At 46.7% G+C, this 14,637-nt stretch overlaps 1 protein-coding gene and 5 non-coding genes across 6 annotated transcripts in view; all 6 read left to right on the top strand.

The window, feature by feature from the left end:
* CLCN2 (chloride voltage-gated channel 2) overlaps positions 1-14,637 on the top strand; it is a 95,178-nt gene that overhangs the window by 28,202 nt on the left and 52,339 nt on the right. The gene's annotated exons all lie outside the window — the stretch shown is intronic.
* Positions 4,840-4,958, top strand: LOC116514460. The gene has a single exon (XR_004256105.1). It is a non-coding gene; the product is annotated as a 5S ribosomal RNA (ribosomal RNA).
* LOC116514461 lies at positions 5,352-5,470 on the top strand. Its single transcript, XR_004256106.1, has one exon. It is a non-coding gene; the product is annotated as a 5S ribosomal RNA (ribosomal RNA).
* Positions 9,556-9,674, top strand: LOC116514462. Its single transcript, XR_004256107.1, has one exon. It is a non-coding gene; the product is annotated as a 5S ribosomal RNA (ribosomal RNA).
* Positions 9,981-10,099, top strand: LOC116514464. The gene has a single exon (XR_004256109.1). It is a non-coding gene; the product is annotated as a 5S ribosomal RNA (ribosomal RNA).
* Positions 10,405-10,523, top strand: LOC116514466. Its single transcript, XR_004256110.1, has one exon. It is a non-coding gene; the product is annotated as a 5S ribosomal RNA (ribosomal RNA).

Consider the following 14,637-nt stretch of genomic DNA (forward strand, 5'->3'; position numbering starts at 1 on the left):
ACACAAGGGAACATTAGAACAGGGACGGTAGGCACATTGGTGCACTTATGTACCCCCCTTAAAGACCTCTTAGGAATGGGGGGGAGGTCAACAGTAGACAGTCTAAAGTTAACGTTTTGTGGAAGAAACCACAGAGTCAGGTAGAGCATTCCAGGCATTGACCACTCTGTTGCAGAAGTCATATTTTCTGCAGTCGAGTTTGGAGTGGTTTACCTTAAGTTCGTATCTATTGTGTGTTCGTGTATTGTTGTGGTTGAAGCTGAAGTATTCATTGACAGGTAGGACATTGTAGCGGATCATTTTATGTACTACGCTTAAGTCAGACCGAAGGCGGCGTAGTTCTAAGTTGTCTAAGCCCAAATTTTCAAGTCTGGTGGCATAAGGGATTCTGTTGTGAGCAGACGAATGGAGGACTCTTCTCCTGAATTATCTCTGGACTCATTCAATTGTATTAATGTCCAATATGCAGTGCGGGTTCCAGACGGATGAGCTGTATTCGAGAATTGGTCTAGCAAAGGTTTTGTATGCTCTGGTTAGCAGTACTATATTACCAGAGAAGAAACTTCGCAAGATTAGGTTAACAACTCCCAATGCCTTTTTGGCAATGCTGTTACAGTGAGCTCTGGCACTTAGATCATTAGAGATGAGTACTCCGAGGTCCTTGACGGAGTGAGGGTTTTCTACAAGGTCGTGTCCGCCCAGCTTCATATTTTGTGTTCCGGTTTGATTTCATTTGGTGGGAACCGTATTGCAAATCCAGCCTTCCTAGCCTGTCAGTGAGGGAAACCGTATCTAGCTCACCCACGGGCTCCTCTTTGAGGATGCAAGTACGTAGATGTAAATTTCCCAAATCCTGTTTTCTGGCTGACGCCTAGATTCCCAGGAACCGACCAGAGGTGCTACAGAGGGAAGGGTGCCCTGCCTGCATTCAGAAGCAGGCCTCTCTCGCGCTCGATGCCGGGTTGACTGGCATTTGGGAGAGCCGCCAAACCAGATTGAAATGGGCCCTTCGACACAGTTGCGGGGACGGCCCAACCTTGCATGTCCCAGCTAGGGAAATGCTGCCTTGGCTTGATCAACTGGATCGCCTTAGGCAGCGAAGGCAGATCCAAGGTGGTGCATACGCCTGGAGGGATCCCACCTCTGCTTTCTCCCAGAATCTCGCACATTTTTTCCCCTTCTTGTGCTGATCCAGGCATGTTCTCCCGCGCCACCTGACGTCATGAGGGTTTTATATCAATAAAAGGCACACCCTACACCAGGGTTGGCTAAATTTTTTGTCGACACGTGCCGAAAGTGTGTGCACGTGTGTGAGACAGAACAGAACAGAAAATATTAAATATATATTTACAAGAGAGATACCTAAAGGGGGGAGGTGAATATAGTTACGATAGATTAGCGAAGGTAGGGGAAAGATATGATATTAAATTATGTTTGGGTTTGCGAAAATACCATCCCAAGGAAACATAAACTGAGACCTGAAAGAGACACCTACAATAATAGAAAAGAAAGGGAGAGAGGAGGAGAGAATGAAAGGAAATCGGGGGGGGGGGGGGAGAGAAGAAAGAGGTAAGGAGGATGGAAGGGAGAGGAAGAGAAGGAGAGAGGGTAGGGAGGGGAAGGGGAAGAGTAGGAGTAGGAGAAAGGGAAGAAGGAAGGGGAAGGAGAGGAGGAAGGAAAGAAGTAGACAAGAGAGGGAGGGAGAAAAGAAAGGGAAAATAAGGTGGTGTTACAACAGGAGGAAGGGATGGTGAACAAAGCAACCCAAACTGTATATTATAACCTATTCAATGAAATAATAAGTGTATAAGAATGATAAATGCAAAGAAGAATAACCATTATGTGAATGTAAGAGAATAAAAAAAGTTCCTGGAAAAAAATGCAATGCCCACTTGACCTCTCCCATGTGCCCTGCCCCTCACGCGTCTGTGCGCAACATCCCATGGGCGCCCACCCCCAGGCATGTGCACGCAACCCCCGCGCATGCATTTGCAACCCTCGTTTTGGGCCTGCACCAACCTGGAAGCCAAAATGGGTTGCCCGTGGGTGCTGCCTGAGCCTCCCAAATGCAGTGCATGCGCCCCCTCCCCCATGCATGCACACCCACATCCCCTACATGTGCCCTGCTCTCCCTGTGCATGTGTGGCAGAGACCCCAAGGCCAGCTGACCGGTGGGAGGCGTGGGCACATGCGCGGTGGAGCCGGGGTAGGGAGAGAGCTGGTGCGCCCACAGAGAGGGCATAGGTTTGCCATCATGGCCCCATATCCTTCAAAATCTGGGGGGAAGCAATGAAGTGGGTGCCCAAGCTCACTTCAAGCCAGCTTGAAGTGCCGAGGTGGCGCAGTGGTTAGGGTGCAGTACTGCAGGCCACTTCAGCTGACTGTTATCTGCAGTTCAGTGGTTCTAATCTCACCGGCTCAAGGTTGACTCAGCCTTCCATCCTTCCGAGATGGGTGAAATGAGGACCCAGACTGTGGGGGCGATATGCTGACTCTGTAAACCGCTTAGAGAGGGCTGAAAGCCCTATGAAGCGGTATATAAGTCTAACTGCTATTGCTATTGCTATTAGCCTTAAGCAATGGCTCCACTCAGTTTGTGGGAATCAAGGCATTCACGGTCGTGAATAGGCTCCTTTGAGCCACCTTAAATTTTCCAAAATAAATAAATTCATCCCAGTGTTTATGGAGATTTTCAGTCATCCTGGTCATGATTGTCCCAAAGGTGCTTTTTCTTTTTCTTTTTTTAAAGAGGCATCTGGACTGTCTTGGTTTTTCTTTCAAGACCTTTCGCTTCTCCTTCAAGAGGCTTCTTCCGTTCTGACTGGATGGTGGGGAAGGGAAGGATTTATTTTCCAGTCAGTCAGAGCGTCCGGTCAGAGCTGAAGAAGCTTCTTGGAGGAGAAGCGAAACTCCTCCTTCAAGGAAAAATCAAGGAAGTCCAGTTGCCTCTTGAAAAAAGCACCTTTGGGACAAAACCATTGTTCTGACCGAGGCTTCCCAAGAGCCTGAAGCAAACTCCTGGTCCCGACAAAAACCCCTTTTATTAATTGACTGTGAATTCTGCTCATCCACATCCAGCCAAGTCTTTCGAGGGAGGATTTACAGTCACAGACCTTCTCTGGCTTGGAGAGATGCCAGGCCGATATCTGTAAAACTTGGCAAGGAGTCTCGGAGAATCACGAACCAATTAAGCGAACTAATTGTCTCCTGCAAACTCCACTCCCCTTTCGCTCCTCTTTTATTTCCTCTGGGAGGGGACATTCATCATCCCCCTGTGGCCTTACTCCCAAGTCGACCCCTGTTCTTTAGCTCTTCCCTTCGTCTGGCAACTCTGTGCATGTGCACACTGGGAACAGGCTCCTGCTGTTCTTCTGCCTCACTGATGTCTGACTCCGAAGGCAGCTGATAACTGTCAGACAGCCCTGGCCCCATCTCTGCCTCCGACACAGAGCCCTCATCAGACCCTTCCCCAGACTCCAGGACTGGCCCAGGTTCCTCCCCAACCTCCTCACTGTCCGAATCTGCTGCCAGCTCCACTGGCTGTAGTAAGCCACTAGAACCATGAGCTGGATAACTGAGACTCTCCATAGATATTAAATCATAGCATAAAATACAAATGAAATAAAGATAGTAGGGAATGGGAAAGAGAAAGCAATGTGAAGGAGAAGGGCAGGTAGTCCTCGACTTACGTTCATTTAGTGACCGTTCAAAGTTATCTGAAAAAAGTGACTTATGACCGTTTTTCTCATTCCCAACCACGACAGCATCCCTGCAGTCACACGATAAAAATTCAAGACACTTTGTCCACTGACTCATATTTATGACAGTTGCAGCATCCTGGGGTCAGGTGATCCCCTTTTGCGACCTCCTGACAAGCAAAGTCAGTGGGGGAAGCCAGATTCACTTAACGACCCTGTTATTAAATGAACAACTGAAGCGATTCACTTAACAACCAGCCATTGGTTGATCTTCAATCATCCCTTTCGTGACCGTTTGAAATTAGAACAACTCCGGAAAAAGTGACTTGTGATCGTCTCTCACACTTACGACCATTGCAACTTCCGCGGGGGTCGCATGATCAAAATTCAGATTCTTGGCAACTGACTCATATTTATGACGGTTGCAGTGTTCTGACGTCACGTGATCCCTTTTACGACCTTCCAACAAGGAAAGTCAATGGGGAATCCAGATTCACTTCACGACTGTGTTAGTAACTTAACCCCTGCAGTGATTTGCTTAACAACGGAGGCGAGAAATGTCGTAAAACGGGGCACAGCCCCATTGAAGTCCAGACATCTTCAAGTGACCAAGGTTGAGAAACACTGGTCTAGACTGTAGTCCCTCCCAGTGCCACCTGATCCCCTTTTGCAACCTTCCGACAAGCAAAGTCAACGGGGAATCCAGATTCACTTAACGACCGTGTTAGTACCTTAACCCCTGCAGTGATTCGCTTAACAATGGAGGCGAGAAAGGTCGTAAAACAGGGCGCAGCTCCTTTAAACCACTGTCTCAATTGGGAAGAGAAAGCTTGGGATCTATTGTGATCATAGCTGGAGGACCTGTCTGTATTTTATCCTTCTCCCTTCCTTTCCCTCCATCTGTTTGGGGGCAACTTTGAGCCAAAGGTGTCAATGCAGGAAAAAAGAGAAAAGCTCCTTTTGCTGCAAAATGTAGAAGGGGGAAATGAAAGGCGAGTCAGAAGAGATTTTTTAATGGAGCATTTGCGGGTGGATCCCTCTGTAAAAGCTGTAGATCCAGCAGCTGCCAAATTGATCTTCTTGGGAATGTCAGTTTAAGTCGAGAAGCAGCTTAAAAGGCGCAGCGAAGAGCCATTGAACCGTCTACGGCCATACTACCCTGAACGCGCCCGATCCCGTCTGATCTCGGAAGCTAAGCAGGGTCAGGCCTGGTTAGTACTTGGATGGGAGACCGCCTGGGAATACCGGGTGCTGTAGGCTTTTTGGCGCCCCTTCTTCCCCCCCTCCCCTTTTTGCACCCCCCCCCCCATCTCGCCTGGCCTACAAGACCCCTCCCTCTCCCTTTCCCTGCTGCTCCGAGACCCTCGCCCGGGGAACCAAGGCTCTACTTGGCTTGCAACTTGCAACCCAGTGCAGGGAATGCACGGCTGCTTTTCTCCCAGCCCAGCTGGGAGACGAGGCTTGGGCTTCCGCTTGGCCAGAAGGGCGGCGTGTCACAAGGAAGGGGAAGAAAAACAGCAGCAGTAAAAGAAGGGATAGGGTCGTGGGCTTGTTGGCAGGGGATGATGGTCCCGGTAGTAGCCCTGCTCAGAACAGTTGGGTAGGTTGGAGCCGAGAGGCAGCTTAAAAGCAGCAGCAAAGAGCCATTGAACCGTCTACGGCCATACTACCCTGAACGCGCCCGATCCCGTCTGATCTCGGAAGCTAAGCAGGGTCAGGCCTGGTTAGTACTTGGATGGGAGACCGCCTGGGAATACCGGGTGCTGTAGGCTTTTTGACACCTTTCTGTACCCCCCCCCCCCCTTTTCATCCAGATTATCCTAAACTTTTGCTGCAAATTGACACTGCTGCACAGCTACCTTTCCCATTCGAAGACCACAGGATTATCAGGTTCAGCAGCTGGTCTTTTGCACCCTTCCAACCCCCCCCTTCCTCCCTCCGGTCACTTCTAGCCTTTTCCAGCCAATGGCAGCCTATGCAGCACTCCATCTATTTCTCCAAGGCCCCTGGATCACATTCCGAGCTGGCCCCAAAGGTGCTTTTTCAAGAAACCGCTGGACTTTGTCCCAAAGGTGCTTTTTTTCCCCCCAGGAGGCAACTGGACTTTCTGGGTTTTTTGTTTTTTCCTTTCGAAGACATTTCGCTTCTCATCCAAGAAGCTTCTTCAGTTCTGACTGGATGGTGGAGAATGGAAGGATTGATACTCCTTGCAGACAGCTGGTCATTTGCATCCTTTTAGAGGGTCATTGAAGCGCTTGGAGGTTTACCTATGTCCTCAAGCAGAGGTGGGTTCCTACCAGTTCGCACCTATTCGGTAGAACCGGTTCGTCAAATCTACCGAACTGGTTAGAAGAGGTTCCACCAGTGGACCCGGAAAGCAGGCCACACCTACAGAGGAGGTTCCAACAATTTTTTGAAACCCCCATTGCCACACACACACAGAGAGAGAGAGACAGACAGACAGACAGACAGACAGACACACAGACACACAGACACACAGAGAGAGAGAAAGAAAGAAAGGAAGAAATAAAGAAGGAAAGAAAGAAAAAAGAAAGAAAAAGAGTGAGAGAGAGATGAAAGAAAAAAAGAAAAAAGGGGCAGAGAGACAAAAGGAAGGAGAGAGAGAGAGAGAGAAAGAGAGAGAGAGAACACACATGGCCGGCAAGCCACTCCCACAAAGGAGGCCACACCCACAGAGTAGGTTGGTCATTTGCATCCTTTTAGAGGGTCATTGAAGCACACACACACACACACACACACACACAGAGAAAGAAAGGAAGAAAGAAAGAAAGAAAGAAGAAAGAAAAAGTGAGAGAGAGATGAAAGAACAAAAGAAAAAAAGGGACAGAGAGACAAAAGGAAGGAGAGAGAGAGAGAGAGAGAGAGAGAGAGAGAGAGAGAGAGAGAGAGAGAGAGAGAGATGGCCGGCAAGCCACTCCCACCAGATCACATGGCCAGCAAGCCACTCCCACAAAGGAGGCCACACCAACAGAGTAGGTTCCAACAATTTTTTGAAACCCACCACTGCCACACACACACACACACACAGAGACACAGAGAGAGAGAGAGAGAGGAAGGAAGGAAGAAAGAAAGAAAGAAAGAAAGAAAGAAAGAAAAAAGAAAGAAAAAGAGTGAGAGAGAGATGAAAGAAAAAAAGAAAAAAGGGACAGAAAGACAAAAGGAAGGGGAGAGAGAGAGAGAGAGAGAGAGAGAGAGAGAGAGAGAGAGATGGAGAGATGGCCGGCAAGCCGCTCCCACCAGGTCACATGTCTGGCAAGCCACTCCCACCCAGTCACATGGCTGGCAAGCCGCTCCCACCAGGTCACATGGCCAGCAAGCCATTCCCACAAAGGAGGCCACACCTACAGAAGAGGTTCCAAATTTTTTTGAAACCCACCACTTGCACATACACACACACACACACACAGACGGACAGACAGACAGACACAGAGAGAGAGAGAAAGAAAGGAAGAAAGAAAGAAAGAAAGAAAGAAAGAAAGAAAAAAGAAAGAAAAAGAGTGAGAGAGAGATGAAAGAAAAAAAGGGACAGAGAGACAAAAGGAAGGAGAGAGAGAGAGAGAGAACACACATGGCCGGCAAGCCACTCCCACCAGGTCACATGGCCAGCAAGCCACTCCCACAAAGGAGGCCACACCCACAGAGTAGGTTCCAAAAAATTTTGAAACCCACCACCGGCCCTCAGGGTCACCTGAGTAGAACAAATGGTTCCTGCAGTCTGCAGTTTTTCCCTCTGGAAATCCATTCCTCCTCCCTCACCATTCCAAGGATCTTCATCCCAAATTGTGTAGCTAAAAGTCCGTGGAAGTCAGAGCTGAAGAAGCTTCTTGGAGGAGAAGCGAAACGCCTTCAAAGAAAAAGCAAGAAAGTCCAGTTGCCCCTTGAAAGAAAAGGCCCTTTGGGTCAACCAGGACCGGGAGGACTGAGAATGGCTCAGCATGGGATCCTGTGCCACAGGTAGTCCTCGACTTACAACGGTTCATTTAGCGACCGTTCCAAGTGACAGCGGCAATGCGAAAAGGGTCTCAGGACCGTTTCGCACACTGACCCCCGCCGCTGCATCTCACGTGATCAAAATTCATACGCTTGCCAACGGACTCATATTTATGACCGTTTGCACTGCCCCGGGCTCACCGGATCCCTTTTTGCGACCTTCAGACAAGCGAAGTCTGCGGGGAAGCCATATTCACTTCACAGCCGGGTCACCCACTGAACGAATGCAATGATTCGCTTAACAACAGGGGCGAGAAAAGACGTAAAATGGGTCAAACCCAACTAATATATTTCACCGAGCAACGTAAACGTTGGGCTCAGTTGGGGGTCGTAACTCGAGGACTGCCTGCGGTAGCCCAGTGAGTTGAAGAAAACACGAGCAGCAATGGCAAGAAACGGAGTGATGGGTTCTGATGGCAGGGGATGATGGTCTAGACCAGTGTTTCTCAACCTTGGCCACTTGAAGATGTCCGGACTTCAACTCCCAGAATTCCCCAGCCAGCATTCGCTGGCTGGGGAATTCTGGGAGTTGAAGTCCAGACATCTTCAAGTGTTCGCTGGCTGGGGAATTCTGGGAGTTGAAGTCCAGACATCTTCAAGTGTTCGCTGGCTGGGGAATTCTGGGAGTTGAAGTCCAGACATCTTCAAGTGTTCGCTGGCTGGGGAATTCTGGGAGTTGAAGTCCAGACCAAGTGACCAAGGTTGAGAAACACTGGTCTAGACTGTAGTCCCTCCCATAGACGGAGTGGTGGCCCAGTGCCACCTGATCCCCTTTTGCGACCTTCCGACAAGCAAAGTCAATGGGGAAGCCAGATTCACTTAACAACCGTGTTAGTACCTTAACCCCTGCAGTGATTCGCTTAACAACGGAGGCAAGAAAGGTCGTAAAACGGGGCGCAGCTCCTTTAAACCACTGTCTCAATTGGGAAGAGAAAAGTTGGGTTCCATTGTGGATCTGTCCGTATTTTCTCCTTGTCCCTTCCTTTCCCTCCATCTGTTTGGGGGCAACTTTGAGCCAAAGGTGTCAATGCAGGAAAAAAGAGAAAAGCTCCTTTTTGCTTCAAAATGTAGAAGGGGGAGATGAAAGGCAAGTCAGAAGAGATTTTTTAATGGAGGATTTGCGGGTGGATCCCTCGGTTCAAGCTGTAGATCCAGCAGCTGCCACATCGATCTTCTTCTTGGGAATGTCAGTTTATTTTTATTTATTTTAAAGTATTTTTTTTTAATTTGACATTTTCCAAACACTAAAATCACAATTACACTTTTACAGCTTTCTGTTATCGGTATTTCTTTTTCCTGATTTCGGGTTTTCCATTTTCCATTCTATTATTTCATACATATTCTTCTTTGTTTACTTTCTCGTTTTTGCAATATATACATCTATATTCAATATTTCCATCGCTGTTGCTTTCTAAGTATATAGGCCGTCTCTTTTCATTGTGTTTCTATGTGTTCCTTATGCATTGATTTTATATCTCTTTTCAAGCCAGTTATACCACCTGTTCCATATTTTGTAGTGCTCTGTTTCCCCTCTATCTCTTCGTTCCATCGTTATTTTGTCCATTTCTGAGCATTTGAACACCCTTTTCTATGATTCCTTATTCTTGGGGGGCAACTTTGAGCCAAAGGTGTCAATGCAGGAAAAAAGAGAAAAGCTCCTTTTTGCTTCAAAATGTAGAAGGGGGAGATGAAAGGCGAGTCAGAAGAGATTTTTTAATGGAGCATTTGCGGGTGGATCCCTCTGTTCAAGCTGTAGATCCAGCAGCTGCCAAATTGATGATGATCTTGGGAATGTCAGTTTAAGTCGAGAAGCAGCTTAAAAGCAGCAGCAAAGAGCCATTGAATCGTCTACGGCCATACTACCCTGAACGCGCCCGATCCCGTCTGATCTCGGAAGCTAAGCAGGGTCAGGCCTGGTTAGTACTTGGATGGGAGACCGCCTGGGAATACCGGGTGCTGTAGGCTTTTTGCTACCCCTACTTCTCCCCCCCCCCCCGCCCCCTTGTCCAGCTTATCCTAAACTTTTGCTGCAAATTGCCATGCAGGGAAGGCTCAGCTGCATCTGACTCTAGGGCAGCGTGGCATGCTGTAGTAGCTGAGTGAAGGGCAGAAAACGTGGGCAGAGGCAGCAGCAAGGAAAGAAGTGGTGGGTTTTCCTGATGGCAGGGGGTGATGGTCCAGGTTGTAGTCCCTCTTATAACTGGGCTGTTGATTAAGTGTATTTGCATGGCCAGCGCCAGCTTAAAACCAGCAATAAAGAGCCCATTCTCCGTCTACGGCCATACTACCCTGAACGCGCCCGATCCCGTCTGATCTCGGAAGCTAAGCAGGGTCAGGCCTGGTTAGTACTTGGATGGGAGACCGCCTGGGAATACCGGGTGCTGTAGGCTTTTTGCTACCCCTACTTCTCCCCCCCCCCCGCCCCCTTGTCCAGCTTATCCTAAACTTTTGCTGCAAATTGCCATGCAGGGAAGGCTCAGCTGCATCTGACTCTAGGGCAGCGTGGCATGCTGTAGTAGCTGAGTGAAGGGCAGAAAACGTGGGCAGAGGCAGCAGCAAGGAAAGAAGTGGTGGGTTTTCCTGATGGCAGGGGGTGATGGTCCAGGTTGTAGTCCCTCTTATAACTGGGCTGTTGATTAAGTGTATTTGCATGGCCAGCGCCAGCTTAAAACCAGCAATAAAGAGCCCATTCTCCGTCTACGGCCATACTACCCTGAACGCGCCCGATCCCGTCTGATCTCGGAAGCTAAGCAGGGTCAGGCCTGGTTAGTACTTGGATGGGAGACCGCCTGGGAATACCGGGTGCTGTAGGCTTTTTCTTTGCACCCGTGCTCAAAAGTGGCTCAGGATATGTTTTGTGGCTTCTTCCCATGCAGCTCCTGGTAGTGAGTCATGTTCTTTTCTATGAACTCAAAACAGATCCTTAATTCTGTAACCAGATTTTCACCCAGAGGTAAATGTATCCCTTAAAGACCCAAGAATGGGTTGGGAATTTGAACCTGTGGCCATTTAAAGCGACCTTTGAATCCTTCTTGTGGCAACTGTTTTTCCTAGGGTTTATTTTGCGTTTTAACAAGGAAATAAATAGTTTTAGTTTTAAATTGTTTTAGCAAGGAAATAAATAGGGCTATTGTGAGACAAGGATGTTAAAAATTCCCTATAATAAATATAGAATATAGAATAACAGAGTTGGAAGGGACCTTGGAGGTCTTCTAGTCCAACCCCCTGCTTAGACAGGAAACCCTATACCGTTTCAGACAAATGGCTCTCCAACATCTTCTTAAAGACTTCCAGCATTGGAGCATTCACATATGAGGAGAAGGAGAATTGGAAAGTGGGGTGGGGGGGAGAGATCCCGAATTCCTAGGAAGAAACAACTTTACAAAGCTAATGGCACTTCCACTTCTCCACAATAATGGACATACTTAGTCCTTGACTTACAATAGTTCATTTAATGACTGTTCAAAGTTACAGCGGCACAGAAAAAAGTGACTTATGGCCATTTTTCACACTTACGACCATTGTAGCATCCCCATGGTCACGTGATCAAAATTTGGGTGCTTGGCAACCGACTCGTAGTTATGATGGTTTGCAGTATCCCGGGGTCTTGTGATCCCCTTTTGGGACCTCCTGACAATGGGGAGGCCAGATTCACTTAGCAACCAGGTTGTTGACTTAACAACTGCAATGATTCACTTAACAACCGTGGTAAGAGAAGTCATTAAATGGGGCAAAATTCATTTAACAAATGTTTGACTGAACAACATACATTTTGGGCTCAATTTTGGTCATAAGTTGAGGACTCTCTGTACACAATTCCCAAAGCTTGCACAAGTAGTCCTTGATTTACAGCCATTCATTTAGTGGCCGTTCAAAGTGACTTATTTCCATTTTTTCCACACATATGACCATTATAGCATCCTCATGGTCACGTGATCAGTTGCTTGGCAACTGACTTGTATTTATGACAGTTTGCAGTCCTCCTGACATGCAAAGTCAATGGGGAAGCCAGATTTCAGTTCACAAAGGTATTATTAATTTCCCAACTGCAGTGATTCACTTAACAACCCTGGCAAGAAAGCTCATAAAATGGATCGAAACTCACGTAAGAACTTACTTGCTTTGCAGTGGACGTTTTGGGCTCAAGCCCCAAATTAAGGGATTGGGGGGGTTGTCATAAAAAGGGAGTAATTGTCATCGTAAGGATGACAATTGTCATCGTAGGACTATTTGTGAAGTCTTTTATAAAATGTTGGACAACCAGCTAAATATGAGTGAGCAGTGTGCAGTGGCAGCCAAAAAAGCCAATGCAATCCTAAATTGCATTAACCAGAGGGATACAATCACAATCAAGTGAAGTACTAATACCACTCTATAAAGCCCTAGTAAAACCACACCTAGAATACCGCATCCAGTTTTGGTCACCACACTATGAAAAAAAGTTGTTGAGACTTTAGAAAAAGTGCATAGAAGAGTGTTGTGACTCAGCAGAAGTTTGCTGTGAGTTGAGTCAGGATGCAGGAATAACAATGCAGCTGGGGCTCGTTAGAGATAAAAGGACTGATGGTGCCACGCCCTGGTTGCAGAAGTCAACGTTCATCGGTCGTGGTTTGTTTGTGAGAGACACTTGGAGAAGTGATTTGCTTTCTGTAACCCTGATTCAAGGAGACACTTGGAGAAGTGATTTGCTTTGTAAGAGATCTTTTGTTTTTGCATCCTGTTATCTTCTTGCCAGAGACTTTATTTATGTTTATTTTTGGGCTCGCAGCCAGCGTGAGCCGAGGCTGATAAAGTTATTTCATTTTAAGTTTGTCTGCCTGTCGTCTGTTAACGAGTGGAGAAGCGGGGGTCAGAACAGAAGAGTAACCAGGATGATGAGGGGACTGGAGGCTAAGACATATGATGAATGGTTGCAGGAACTGGGCAAGGCTAGTCTAGTGAAGAGAAGGACCAGGGGAGACAGGATAGCAGTCTTCCAATATTTGAGGGGCTGCCAAAGAGAGGAGGGGGCCAAGCTATTTTCCAAGGCACCTGAAGTTCAGACGAGGAATAATGGATGGAAACTGACCAAGGAGAGAGATTCAACCTGGAAATGAGGAGGAATTTTCTGACAGTGAGGACAATCAACCAATGGAACGGAAGTTGCCTTCAGAAGCTTCATCACTGGAGGCTTTCAAGAAGAGACCGGACTGCCCTCTGTCAGAAATGGTGTAGTGTCTCCTGCTTGGGCAGGGGGTTGGACTAGATGACCTACAAGGTCCCTTACAACTCTATTAAGCTGTGCAATTGTCTTTGCATTTTTTTTAAAATGGTTGGAAAAGGGTTGCAGAGGGCAGAGAAAGCTTGGTGGGGATAGGAAATGCCATCTATCCTGCCTTTTTCTGATGCTGGATAACAACCACTGAGCCAGGACAGGCTTCTGCCAAGTCAGATTCCTTGCTGGAGAAATGAATTGTGTTGCTCTTTTCAAATCCACCCCTGCGCTGTTGCATTCATTGATAATGGAAGGAGGGGGCAGAGGGACTTCATGGCTTTTGATTTCAAGCAGCGTTCAAGGTTGCCAATAAATAATTTCCTCGCCCACCCCATTGAATCTGGGAGGAAAATAAACGTCTTTGTTTTGTTTTTTTTTTTAAAAAAAAACCAAATTCTTCAAACGGGCCTCGTGTGTTTGTCAAAATATTTAGATCTGGATCTAGGATATTGTCTGTGGTGGCAGGGAGGGAGGAAGGGTCGCCTTTGCCATCCAACAGAATAAAGCTATTTTCAGTAAAGGCCACTTTGTGCAACCATATTTATATTTGCCTTTGACTTGCTGTAATTTAGGGGCAAATGGCATGGAAACATTTCCTCTCTGCCTCCAGGGAATTTGGAGATTTTAAACTCTTTGTTCGGTTTTGAGGCGGATGGTACATTAATGACTTTATATCCAAATAAGTTATGAATGTGAGCTGTGTAGTTAGGGCCTGTAGTGAGCTGTGTAGTTAGAATAGAATAGAATAGAGTAGAATAGAATAGAATAGAATAGAATAGAATACGAAAGGATAGGATACGGAAAGGATAGGATAGGATAGGATATGAAAAGGATAGAATTAGTATGGAATACAATACAGAAAGAATAGGATAGGATAGAATAGGATAGGATAGAATAGAATTAGAATACAATAGAACACAATAGAATAGAATACAATGCAATATAATACAATACAATATGGAAAGAATAGGATAGGATAAGATAGAAAGAATAGAATAGAATAGAATTCTTTATTGGCCAAGTGTGATTCGACACACAAGGAATTTGTCTTTGGTGCAGATGCTCTCCATGTATATAAAAAGACAAGATGAATTTGTCAAGAACCATAAGGTACAACACTTAATGGTAGTCATAGGGTACAAATTAGCAACCAGGAAACAATCAATATCGATATAAATCATAAGGATACAAGCAACAAAGTTACAGTCCTGCAGTCCTAAGTGGGAGGAGATGGGTGATAGGAACGAAGAGAAGTAATAGTAATGCAGCTTTAGTGAATGGTTTGACAGTATTGAGGAAGTTATTTGTTTAGCAGAGTGATGGCATTCGGGGAAAAACTGTTCTTGTGTCTAGTTGTCTTGGTCTGCAGTGCCCTATAGCATCGTTTTGAGGGTAGGAGTTGAAACAATTTATGTCCAGGATGCGAGGGGTCTGTAGATATTTTCACAATCCTCTTTTTGACCGGTGCAGTGTGCAGGTCCTCAATGGAAGGCAGGTTGGCAGTAATTGTTTTTTCTGCAGTTCTAATTTTCCTCTGAAGTCTGTGTCTCTCTTGTTGGGTTGGATTCTAGTCCAATCACCTGCTCATACAGGAAACCCTATACAAGTAGTCCTCGGCTTATGGCCACAGTTGTGCCCAACATTTCTGTGACTAAGTGAGACAGTCGCTAAATG

This window comes from Thamnophis elegans, chromosome 10, assembly GCF_009769535.1.
Source record: "Thamnophis elegans isolate rThaEle1 chromosome 10, rThaEle1.pri, whole genome shotgun sequence".
In the NCBI taxonomy this organism is placed as follows: Eukaryota; Metazoa; Chordata; class Lepidosauria; order Squamata; family Colubridae; genus Thamnophis; species Thamnophis elegans.